This window comes from Anabrus simplex, chromosome 8, assembly GCF_040414725.1.
Source record: "Anabrus simplex isolate iqAnaSimp1 chromosome 8, ASM4041472v1, whole genome shotgun sequence".
In the NCBI taxonomy this organism is placed as follows: domain Eukaryota; kingdom Metazoa; phylum Arthropoda; class Insecta; order Orthoptera; family Tettigoniidae; genus Anabrus; species Anabrus simplex.
This window is the reverse complement of record NC_090272.1, coordinates 81,104,745-81,117,809: the sequence shown is the minus strand read 5'-3', so window position 1 is coordinate 81,117,809 and position 13,065 is coordinate 81,104,745. Positions and strand designations below refer to the sequence as shown.

At 42.6% G+C, this 13,065-nt stretch overlaps 2 non-coding genes across 2 annotated transcripts; one reads left to right on the top strand and one right to left on the bottom strand.

Moving 5' to 3' along the window:
• Positions 1 to 6,826: 6,826 nt before the first annotated feature.
• On the bottom strand, positions 6,827 to 6,899 carry TRNAR-CCU (transfer RNA arginine (anticodon CCU)). The gene has a single exon. It is a non-coding gene; the product is annotated as a tRNA-Arg (tRNA).
• Positions 6,900 to 8,695: 1,796 nt separating this feature from the next.
• TRNAR-CCU (transfer RNA arginine (anticodon CCU)) lies at positions 8,696 to 8,768 on the top strand. Its single transcript has one exon. It is a non-coding gene; the product is annotated as a tRNA-Arg (tRNA).
• Positions 8,769 to 13,065: the final 4,297 nt, after the last annotated feature.

The following is a 13,065-nucleotide window of genomic DNA, read 5'->3' as shown; positions in this document are numbered from 1 at the left end:
TGGGCAAGCGTACTTGGCTGTCGAGTGACATAATGCTATATGATTTTTCACGAGAGTTTAATCCTGATGTAAACAAATAGGCGGAGCACCTTGGCTTTGCACGTGGACACAGACGTAGTTGATTGGAGAAGCAACCGTCGCACTCACTGGACTGTATGCGAGCTCGAAGAAAATTAGTACGTGGCATTAATTTAATTTTATCTTAGTTTATTACATTTAGATAGTCTGAAAGAGTACGTAATCAAATTAAAATATGGTTGTCATATATACCGGTGTGTATCTATAATTTTTTTAAATAAAACTGATTAAATAACGAGATATGAAGGCAGAAGGCGTGGTGTAATGCAGGAAGTCTTCTCATAGCGAGGGAAAGTCCCAAGCTGTACAGTGTGGAGATAAGGTGTTGCATCTTGCAGCAGCTGTCAGTGTCAGTATTCACAGTGAGAGAAATGGAGCAAGAGGTGCTCTATCCTACGATAGCTTTCTTTAATATTCAGAAATGAAAAATAACGTAGGCCCTAATCTTCAGCAGTAGATCTCCCTTTAGACCCCTCTGTTTAGTTTCGCACAGCTCAAAAACTGTTTCTCGTCTATTTTAGGTAATATGCACAGCACTGTATGTCCGAACACGAGACGTTGACGGGGCGGAGGTTGATACTACACGCTCAGCGAATCACAACTCTTTCTTTGGCTGAGGCGTGGACATGCCTTGTTTACATCAGGATTAAACTCTCGTGAAAAATCATATAGCGCTGAGGTTCTCACTCTGTTTGTCTGTGTTCCCAAGGTTGTATCACTCAGCTTCCGTACCACAGAAACTTTGTTTTTGGTGTTCAGACAGTGTTTTCTATAAGAAACTGTGCGGTCTAAAGTAACTCCGAGATATTTTGGGGTCTCACAATGTGCCAGCTTGATCCCTCCCCATGTGATGTTCACGCACCTAACAGTCTGCTTACTCTTCAAATGAAAAACACAAGTACATCCGGGCGTCTCCCGGGCAACGGACTAGGGCATTTCCAAGACGGCTGATTCTCTTACACCAGAAGCAAAGAAGATTAATATTTATTACGTGCGGTATTCACGTGTGCTGTACACAGTCATTCTTGCCGATATGTGCGATGCTAAACTTGCTTTTGCAGATGAAACGAGTTTGCTTTATAAGCATTAGACTCTGTTGGCCTAGTTCAGGAAAATCCATATTCCCATTTCGAAAGATATGTACACATATATTATATTTTATTTTCTTGGTGGCGTTTTAGGTCTGTATTTAATGCCCATTATTTTGTTATAAACTCTTGCACCTACACGACTGACACGTGATGTCCAGTAAAAACTAATGAAACCAAAACTCTCCAAACCGCCACCAATTGAGCAATACAAAGAATGAAAGAAAGAAAGAAAGAAAGAAAGAAAGAAAGAAAGAAAGAAAGAAAGAAAGAAAGAAAAAAGGAAGGGTAGTAAAGTAAGCGTTCATTGGTTGGCAGACAAGAAGATTGGTTGACAATTTCTAAACGAGATAACGAGATAATCGTTAGGAAAAATATCGATATAGAATCTTGCCTTTGCTACCGAAAGATTAAATACATTAACGTGCGCACATTATTTAAATGATATTGAAATTCATTGATTTCACTTGACGTAAAAATAGGGAGACATGCGCCCAAAGAGTCAAAAATACAGGAGCCGGGAAACTGTGAAAAAATCAGGTTAAATACGGAGATCCCTGGAAACAAGGGAGAGTTGGTAACTCTATATTGGACTGGAAACCGCTTAACCGAAAACTGTGCCAGTACTGCATTGAAGAAGCCTTTTGTGAATGTCACAATATTACAGGGAATCGTCTTAAAATGACTGTAATCATATAGAGTGCTTTCAATCGATTCTGCTAAGGTTAGAACAGTTTTGGTGACAGTCACGAAAGTTTTCATGTCTTCAGATTACTAGGAAATAGAGCTTGAGGAGTCTTGAAGAACCTGAAGTACATCGTCTATAAAGATAACAAGGAGAAATGACAAAGGAAAATATTGAGACATTCTTCCCAAAACATACAGGGGAGATAAAACAAAACTAAAACAAAGTAATTTGGTTGAGGGTGGGGTCACTGTTAAGAGGTAGTGGTGATTATTCTTTAAGAAGAATTACAACTAGGAAACCATCCTCCATACAACATTAATCAGAGAGAAAAAATGAAAGGAATCCGACACTTCGAAAAATGAAGATATCGGCCAAAGGAAGACAAGGGCCACGAAGGGCGTGAAAATGAAAGACACCCTAGACCTCGCAACCTAACACAGTTGGTGTCGGAAAAGAACAAGAGTTAACCAAGGGAGGTCGGAAAGGATAGATGAAAGTGAGGAGCCTGGCACAAGAAAGTGGAAGCAATGCCAGGGCTGAGCTAAGGGCCCCACGGTCGCCAATCAACGCTCCCAAGGTCAGAGCCTCTGGAGTCCCTTTTAGTAGCCTCTCACGACATTCAGGGGATACCGTGGGTGTTTTTCTACCGCCCTCATTGACAGGGGGATCGCTGTTAAAACTGTTTACGGTTGACATTATCAGATGTTGCAAATTTTTGGTATTATTATTATTATTATTATTATTATTATTATTATTATTATTATTATTATTATTATTACTATTATATTTTTCAAAAGACATCAGTTCACAAACCGTGAATAACCACAAGGGTCCTGAATCTTTACAATTTAGCCAATAATAATAATAATAATAATAATAATAATAATAATAATAATAATAATAATAATAATAATAATAATAATGGCATGAGGCCTCCGGAAGGAATTTTTGATTTGACTCCCGTAGGCGACCTGCTCGTCGTGATGAAGATGAAATGATGATGAAGACATACATCCAGTCCCGTGCCAGGGGAATTAACCAATTACGGTTAAAATTTCCGACCCTGCCGGGAACCGAACCCGGGACCCCTGTGACCAGAGACCAGTACGCTAAGCATTTAGCCATGGAGCCGGACAATTTAGGAGATGATAACCGAAAATATTAAAATTATTTTACAGAAAGGAAACACGAAATGATTTATCATTTAGGAATAGTAGCCTATAAGTGATGATTTAATATTGTCACCTAATCTTTTAAAATGTCCATTATAATTTTTTCCAAAGTCATGTGCTGGATTCCAAGCTTTTAAAAGATTTCCCACGTATGCTTGTGTACACTGCCTCTGCTTCCAAATACAAGACCCATAACGGACCAGTTTTCTGGGCGAATGTTATGTCTCTCACTCAGATATGATTATGATTGGTTCATAAATGTTATTCTTTTATTATTATTATTATTATTATTATTATTATTATTATTATTATTATCGTGTCGTAAACTGTTTACCCTCCAGGGTCGGTTTTTCCCTCGGACTCAGCGAGGGATCCCACCTCTACCGCCTCAAGGGCAGTGTCCTGGAGCTTCAGACTCTGGGTCGGGGATACAACTGGGGAGGATGACCAGTACCTCGCCCAGGCGGCCTCACCTGCTATGCTGAACAAGGGCCTTGTGGGGGATGGGAAGATTGGAAGGGATAAACAAGGAAGTGGGAAGGAAGCGGCCGTGGCCTTATGTTAGGTACCATCCCGGCATTTGCCTGGAGGAGAAGTGGGAAACCACGGAAAACCACTTCCGGGATGGCTGAGGAATCGAACCCACCTCTACTCAGTTGACCTCCCGAGGCTGAGTGGACACCGTTCCAGCCCTCGTACCACTTTTCTTTGAACATTTTGATAGCCTCGCTGTCTTCCTTTAAATTACACAAATTCCATTTTGGGGGGCGAGGGAAAAACCGACCCTGGAGAGTAAACAGACATGAAATTTTCTTCTATTCTTTTCTCCATGCGATGGTAAACAATTCTTGTAATAATTTTGGAGGCATGTGTTACCAGGCTTAACGTTCTATAATCTTGACATCTCTTTGCACAATTACTTTTTGGGATAGGTATCAAGACAGTTTTCTCAAAATCTTCCGGTATTTCTCCGCTAGTACAAATATCATTTACTAGTTGATATAAAGAAGTTTTTGCCTTATTCCCTAGAGCCTGTAGTGTGTCTTCCTTTGTTTTAGCTCATTCAAAGCTTTATCAAATTCCTCTCTAAGTATACATGGTCCCAGATCATCTTGTTCTATCTCATTTTCATTTTCTATTACATTGTCATCTATTTGTCCTTCATACAGGCCTTCTGCATATTCTTTCCGTATTATAGCTATCTTATCCTGCGCTATTATCACATCTCCGTAGCTTCCTTTTATTGTACTCAAGAGCTTTATCTTTGTTTAGAACTGCCTCCAGTCTTCTGAAAAAGCTTTTTCGGAATTATGTTTGGTTATATTTTCATCTAACTATTTACATTGTTCTTCGGTCCACTCTTCCTATGCTTGTTTTTAGTTTCTCGATGGATTTTATTTCTTATTTTATTGTATTCTTCATGTTTTCCTTTCCTTTGGCCATCTGGCGCGCGTTCATTAGTTCCAAAATGTGGGGTGTAACCCATGGCTTATAGATTTTCCTCTCTTCTTTTACAAAACAAACTTATGCTAAATCAATTATTTGTTTCTTGATTTATTCCAATTTTTTTTAGCACTGCTTCTAGCCAGTACATTAGTATTTATTTTGTTACTAGTTTCTTCTTTGAACATTTTGATAGCCTCGCTGTCTTTCCTTAAATTACACAAATTCAATTTTGGGGGGCGTCCTTCTATTCTTTTTTGCCGCGCTGAGTGGCTCAGACGGTTAAGGCGCGGGCCTTCTGACCCCAACTTGGCAGGTTCGATCCTGGCTCAGTCCGGTGGTATTTGAAGGTGCTCAAATACGTCAGCCTCGTGTCGGTATATTTACTGGCACGTAGAAGAACTCCTGCGGGACTAAATTCCGGCACCTCGGCGTCTCCGAAAACCATAAAAGAGTAGTTAGTGGGACGTAAAAGAAATAACATTTTAAAAAAAAATCGTCTTTTCTTAAGTTTCAGTTGGCCTGTCATTACCACAGGGTTATGATCGGAGTTATTATCAGCCCCAAGATAGCTTTTACTTGATTTTACTTGATTTCGATACGGTTCTCTAATTATTATATAATATATTTGATATCTACTACCATTTCCAGGCATTGTCCATGTGTATCTTCTCCTTTTTTGGCTGTTCGAAGAGAGTATTTGTAATTACACGGGAGTGACTTCGGCAAAATTCGATGAACTTTTCTCCCTGCGACGACTAACCACTTTTTTAAAATCAAATTAATTATATTTGACTAGCATGTGCCCGCGGCTTTGCCCGCGTTTATTAATTGAACCGTTAGATGTTTCGAAACTATTTATTTAAAAGCATATTAAAACATTATATTTATTAACTCACATCGTTTTGACGTAAATTGCATGAAATACATTATTTTATTTTTATTATATTGTTACTTTCAATGCTTAAGATACCAGGTTGATGGATGGTACAAATAATATTAAAACCATGTAAAAGACCATGTTATATAATACAAAATATATTGTTTCCTTATAGAGCATCGGAATAAATATTAATGTCCTTCTATTTGGAGGTAAGTTGTATACTGTATTGTGTTTGCCTTTCGAACTCTTGAACAGTCCACGTACAGTTGACAATGGCAAAAGCACCGTTTTCGAAGATGGACTCCTACAACTTTAAGTGATTGTCCCATGTCGAAATTTCAGATCTCTGTGTGCCGTAGATTTGACTGGGCTTCGCACACATACAGCCAAACGCTTCCGAATATTACGGGCTGTGGGCTCCTCGCGTCGCGGACCGAAAATGGCTTCCTACTCAATGGACTTACGGTCCGAGGAATACTACTTCGCCCGCAGCATGCTCAGTAATGATGGTGGCTTCAATAATATTCGTCATCAGTTTCAGAGCCGTGTTCATTGCAGAGCATCAACAGCGTCATATGCCCTCACACCACATAAGACCAAAAACGGTCTCCTACGCCCTGGACGTAAAATGGCTCCTTGAATACTGTGTTCTGTACCTATCTTACGTACGTTGCCTAGCGACAGCGTCTCGATGCATTTAATCTTGGTGACAGCACGTTGGCCGCCTCTGTGGTGTAGTGGTTAGCGTGATTAGCTGCCACCCCCGGAGGTCCGGGTTCGATTCCCGGCTCTGCCACGAAATTTGAAAAGTGGTACGAGGGCTGGAACGGGGTCCACTCAGCCTCGGGAGGTCAACTGAGTAGAGGTGGGTTCGATTCCCACCTCAGCCATCCTCGAAGTGGTTTTCCGTGGTTTCCCACTTCACCTCCAGGCGAATGCCGGGATGGTCCCTAACTTAAGGCCACGGCCGCTTCCTTCCCTGATCCTTGCCTATCCCTTCCAATCTTCCCATCCCCCTACAAGGCCCCTGTTCACCATAGCAGGTGAGGCCGCCTGGGCTAGGTACTGGTCATACTCCCCAGTTGTATCCCACGACCAAGAGTCTGAAGCTCCAGGACACTGCCCTTGAGGCGGTAGAGGTGGGATCCCTCGCTGAGTCCGAGGGAAAAACCGCACCTGGAGGGTAAACAGATGATGATGATGATGATGACAGCACGTTGGATTGTCATATCCCAATGCACGTTTTCCGATGGTTTTTCGTTCATAACTCACCAACGAAAGCGAAAATGAAAATTCCGGCTTCGAGGTGCATTCGGACTCCTTTCCATCGACCTATGTTCAAAATTTCAGATATCTCAGTGCTGTAGATTTTGCTGGACATCGCGCGCAGACAGACAGACAAACACTTTCTTTTATAATTAAAGATATAGGCCTAATTTGGCAATCTGTTTCATTAAATGCAATAAAACTCGTCTACCCCTGGTGGGACTCGAACCCACAATCCCCGGTTTAGGAGACCGATGCCTTATCCATTAGGCCACAGGGGCTACGTTGTTGTCCTTTCCTCACTGAATATATCAGGTGGATAGTTTGATTCTTTATAGTTGACGTGTGACAAACGGTTATTTTTGTGTAACTGCTATATCTGTCTCTGCTACAATAAAGTAACAGTTAAAAATAACGTCCAACGTTGTTCACCTTTTATTGGCCACGGCTTGAAGTTTCTCTCCTTACAGCTGTGTTGCAAAGTCTCATTCATTCACTCGCACAGGCGTGCACGCATCACTACCCTGTTGAAAGTCAGTGCAGCAAAACACGCATTACTATTTGCTATAAAGTTAACGAGAGGCAGACAACGGGTGAAATGAGAAGACAATATAGGGTCTTTTCTGAAATCTAGCCCGCCAGTGCACGGGTCACAAAAAGTTACATGAGTAAACGGGTTGGGTCTCACAGACCCATCAACATATTTCTTTTTTATAGTATGCTAATATATTTTTATTTTTCAGTATTCATTCCCTCCTATTCCGATAACATTATAAACACATTGCTGTCACAAAACCGTTGATGATTAATACTTACTTAACATTCTACAAAGCAATTCTCTAACCACTGCAAATTTACACACAGCATTTTATTTGATCACAAAATTCAGAACTTATCAGGTCAAAATTTATGAAATCGTCATAACCTAATCTTCACGATCCAGAATGTTCACTGGAACACATTTCAGCTTTACATTCACTGCACACAAATACGGAGAGTTCAGGATACATTAACTTTCTGCACAAACAGCACGAGTAGCGGGTCTTTTCTGACTACAGTATGCACGACGTCCTCTGTTATTTTCTGCATTTTCACGTCCTGCTTCTGCCCTCAGCCCAGATATCCTTCTTGCAGTATCGCGAATGCTCTTAGGAAGATATCTTGAGACAGCTCTTTCTCTTGTTTGTTCTTGAGTTAGAAGAAACAAGAGTTTCTTCAAAACAATTATTCTGTTCCTTGCGTCTGGAGAATTAGGGTTGTTGGCTCTGAATATTAAATATGCGTTAAAGCCTGTAATATTCAGCAACGCATAGAAGACCACTATTGTCCAACGTCTGGTGTTTCGAGCCGTCCTTTCGTCTACACAGCCTACACCACCCTTAGCTGAATTATAGAATGTGACTATTACAGGCTTCCTCTTTCCTTCTATACTTTCCTCAGTTTTATCATCGCTATGCATCGACGAGAGGAAAACCACAGTAAATGTCATCATCTGATAATGCTTCCTCCAATAATGCGGCAACTCGTTCCATATCACGTGGATTGCTGACATCATAACACTCCTTTTTCTTAGACCTACGAAGAAACGTCCATTTTCAGTCTCACCCAAGACGCCTGTGCGAGTGAATGAATGAGACTTCGCAACACAACTGTAAGGAGAGAAACTTGAAGGCGTGGCCAATAAAAGGTGAGCAACGTTGGACGTTATTTTTAACTGTTACTTTATTGTAGCAGAGACAGATATAGCAGTTACACAAAAATAACCGTTAAGTACGGCCAGTATCCAGTATTCGGGAGATAGTAGGTTCGAACCCCACTATCGGCAGCCCTGAAAATGGTTTTCCGTGGTTTCCCATTTTTACACCAGGCACATGCTGGGGCTGTACCTTAATTAAGGCCACGGTCGCTTTCTTCCCACTCCTAGCCCTTTCCTGTCCCATCGTCGCCGTAGGACCTATCTGTGTCGGTGCGACCTAAAACAACTAGCAAAAAAAAAAAAAAAACGTTTGTCACACGTCTACTATAAATAATCAATCTATTCATCTGATATATTTAGTGAGGAAGCGACAACGCCATAGCCCCTGTGGCCTAATGGATAAGGCATCGGTCTCCTAAACCGGGGGTTGTGGGTTCGAGTCCCACCAGGGGTACACGACTTTTATTGCATTTAATGAAGCAGATTGTAAAATTCTACGGAAACTAGTGGCTTTCTGATAGACAGTGATAGCTGCATACTTCTGGTTCTGCTACCTTCTTTTTATCACCGGTGTAGTATTCCTGCAGACGAACATGGAAGTGATTGCTTTAGTACGTGAGCAGTGGTAAGTTAAAGTGCTCTGTGGGCCTGTGAGACCCAACCCGTGCAGTCGTGTAAGTTTTTTTTAATCATAAGCATTTTAGTCTTTCCATGTTAACCGTGTACATAAAGAAGATTATAGGGTAATTATATCTTAGCTTCTTGTCCAAATCCGTGGTTTAGTTAGCCTGGCTGTCTTTCACCTTAGTTCCTTAAAACCCAAGGAAATATTGGAAATACCAGCGCATGGGTCTCACAGACCCAACCCGTGCATTGGCGGGCTAGAAGAGTGAGTTCGGCAATGCCCCGATCAAGGATAGAAGACACGAAAACATGATGATCTGCCTGGCAAACCTCAACACAAACCGAGACAAGAGGATCGATTAAGTATTATTATTTTGTTGTTGTTGTTGTTTGCTTTACATCGCACCGACACAGATAGGTTTTGTGGCGACGATGGGATAGGAAAAGCCTAGGAATGGGAAAGAAGCGGCTGTGGCCTTAATTAAGGTACAGCCCAAGCATTTTCCTGGTGTGAAAAAGGAAAACCACGGAAAAAACATCTTCAGGGCTGCCGACAGTGGGATTCGAACCCACCCTCTCCCGGATGCAAGCTCACAGCTGCGCGCCACTAACCGCACGGTCAACTTGCCCAGTTATAATGCAGTACCGGTAATGTTATGTTATCTATGATAGGTAGCCCTGTGCGATGTTTGAGTCAACGATTAACCCTGAGCAGTTGAATATGTCATATCAATTTACACTTTAGTTACCAGATGGCAACTGCAACATAAACAAGTACACTATACAGTATATTATACACTATAGCGTACTTCACTAGCCGGCCCCGTGGTGTAGGGGTAGCGTTCCTGCCTCCTACACGGAGGCACCGGGTTCGATTCCCGGCTAGGTCAGAGTTTTTTACGTGGACCTGAGGGCTGGTTCGCGGTTCACTCAGCCTACGTGATGAGAATTGATGAGCTATCTGACGGCGAGATAGCGGCTCCGGTCTAGAAAGCCAAGAATAACGGCCGAGAGAATTCGTCGTGCTGACCCACACGACACCTCGTAATCTGCAGGCCTTCAGGATGAGCAACGGTCGCTGGGTAGGCCAAGGCCCTTCAGAGGCTGTAGTGCCACGGGGTTTGGTTTAGTGTATTTGACTTAAAGCAATCTCCTACAAAAGTGCTCTGACTTGGAAGACATGCGTAAGCTGCTACTAGTGACAGTTCCCACTTCACAGTTACTGTTTTCATTAACCGGGCGAGTTGGCCGTGCGCGTAGAGGCGCGCGTCTGTGGGCTTGCATCCGGGAGATAGTAGGTTCGAATCCCACTATCGGCAACCCTGAAGATGGTTTTCCGTGGTTTCCCATTATCACACGAGGCAAATGCTGGGGCTGTACCTTAATTAAGGCCACGGCCGCTTCCTTCCAACTCCTAGGCCTTTCCTATCCCATCGTCGCCACAAGACCTATCTGTGTCGGTGCGACGTAAAGCCCCTAGCAAAAAAAAAAAAACTGTTTTCATTTGTACGTTAATCTGTTATTTTTGTCCTCGTTACATTTGTAACAGTGACAGGCATGTAACTGTGACAAAGTAACTGCTACGTTATTTTTCAGCCATCTCTTATTTATAGAAACATTGATAAAAACAATGTATGGGCATTAAAGCTGAAATAGAATAATGCGTTTTTAACCTTACACTAATCAATCCTCTCCGTACATCTATTTATATCTTGTAACACAGCTATATCCCTCGATTTTTCGCAGTAAAAATGTCTATAACGGAATCATGGAAGCCCGGATTCTTCCTACAGCTCTTCAGGTGGTTCTTTTCAATTGAAATTAATGACAATGTGCTTGCGTACTTCTTAAATTAGTTTCTATCCCCTTCATTTCCGAGAAAGATCGTTCGACAGAGGCGCTACTAGCAGGAATAGTCAAAATTAAAGAAAAGAGTGTAGTTGCTTCATTAATACCACATTTTATCCTGAACATGTCAAATGTGTCCGCCTGTGGTGTAGTGGTTAGCGTGATTAGCTGCAAGTCGTCCTGCTAAATGGTTAGCGTGCTGGCCTTTGGTCACAGGGGTTCGATTCCCGGCTCTGCCACGAAATTTGAAAAGTGGTACGAGGGCTGGAACGGGGTCCACTCAGCCTCGGGAGGTCAACTGAGTAGAGGTGGGTTCGATTCCCACCTCAGCCATCCTGGAAGTGGTTTTCCGTGGTTTCCCACTTCTCCTCCAGGTAAATGCCGGGATGGTACCTAACTTAAGGCCACGGCCGCTTCTTTCCCTCTTCCTTGCCTTTCCCATCCAATCTTCCCATCCCTGCACAAGGCCCCTGTTCAGTATAGCAAGTGAGGCCGCCTGGGCGAGGTACTGGTCATTCTCCCCAGTTGTATCCCCCGACCCAAAGTTTGAAACTCCAGGACATGCCCTTGAGGCGGTAGAGGTGGGATCCCTCGCTGAGTCCGAGGGAAAGCCGACCCTGGAGAGTAAACGGATTAAGAAGAAGAAGTAGACATGTCAAATATGCATTAAAGCTCTAGTATGCAGGACTTCTTAAATTCTGTTGATCGGTAGATGGCCAACAACTCAGTTTTGAGTACCAAGATGTTGAAGTAGCTACCTCATGATTTAACCAGGGACTCGAATGCCTGAGCAGGAAAGGAGTTCGTGTACGTTTCAAACAAGTCGTTCGGCTAAATGGTTAGCGTGGAATTTTACAAACGAGAGCACGTAGAATTTCAAATTGCACTCCACCGCATGCATAACAGCAGCCGCCATCTTGCGCAGTAGCCTCTAAGCTAGCTTTCTTCATAAGAGTAGCCGCCATCTTGTGCGAGCACCCCTAGGCTCTCTCATGAAGAGCTGTGTATAGTCACTGTCTTGTCGCTGTTATCTTGCGCAAGCACCCCTAGGGTGTCTCATAAGAGCAGCAGCCATCCTGTACAAGCGCTCTTAAGCCGTCTCATAAGGAGCTATATATAGCCGCCATCTTGTGTCCGTCATCTTGCGCAAGCATCCCTTGTGGGTCTCAAGCCATCTTGTGCGAGCACCCTTAAGGTGTCTCAAAGAGCAGCCACCATCTTGTAGAATTAGATAGCCGTTAATGCCAAAGGGCCTAAGTAGGAACCGAACCGTTGATCTCATCATTTAACTATGTTTTTCTTATGCTATCATATTCCTGATACTGCGAACCTGGATATTAGGCAGATAAATTTTGTCCGTTTTGCTCTACGACGTACCGTTTTGAAGATATTTAACATTTTCATTTAAGCCCCAAATTTAATGAATCGAACCAGCATAGCACGTTATACTATCTACCATAGCTAGACCTGATCATGTTACAAAAACTTGCTTCAATCAAGCTAAAACAGAGCAAATGCAAAAGGGCGTAAGTAGGAACCGAACCGTTGATCTCATCATTAGACTATGTTTTTCTTATGCTATCATGTTCCTCATACTGCGAACGTGAGTATTAGGCAGAAAAATTTAGTCCGTTTTGCTCTACGATGCACCGTTTTCGAGATATTTAACATTTTGCATTTAAGCCCCAAATTTAATGAATCGAACTAGCACGGCACGTTAGCCTCTAAGCTAGCTTTCTTGATAAGAGCAGCATCCATCTTGCGCAAGCACCCTTAAGGCGTCTCATAAGGAGTTGTGTATAGCCGCCATATTGTATCCGCCATCTTGCGCAAGCATCCTTAGGGCGTCTCAAACCATCTTGTGCAAGGACCCTTAAGCCGTCTCATTAGAGCAGTCGCCATCTTGAGCAAGCATCCCTAGGGCGTCTCATAAGGAGCCATGTATTGCCGCCATCTTGCGCAAGCATCCCAAGGGTGTCTCATAAGAACCTATGTATAGCAGCCATCTTGCGTAAGCACCCTTAAGGAGTCATGTATAGCCACCATCTTGTGCAATTAGCGTCGAGAGATGGTTGCTGTAGAATTTTTAAATTATCCACCACCATATTTCAAAGGCAGTAGCTAAAGAGTGCAGCACTGAGGTTTGGGATGCAAGATGGCAGGTGACAGCTGTGACGTAGAAATTGTCTACTACTACGATAAAGATAGCAGCACGGTGCTCTGTTGATTAAAGACGGCTGCTGTCAAAAAGAATTTTTAAAATTGTCCGCCACCACATG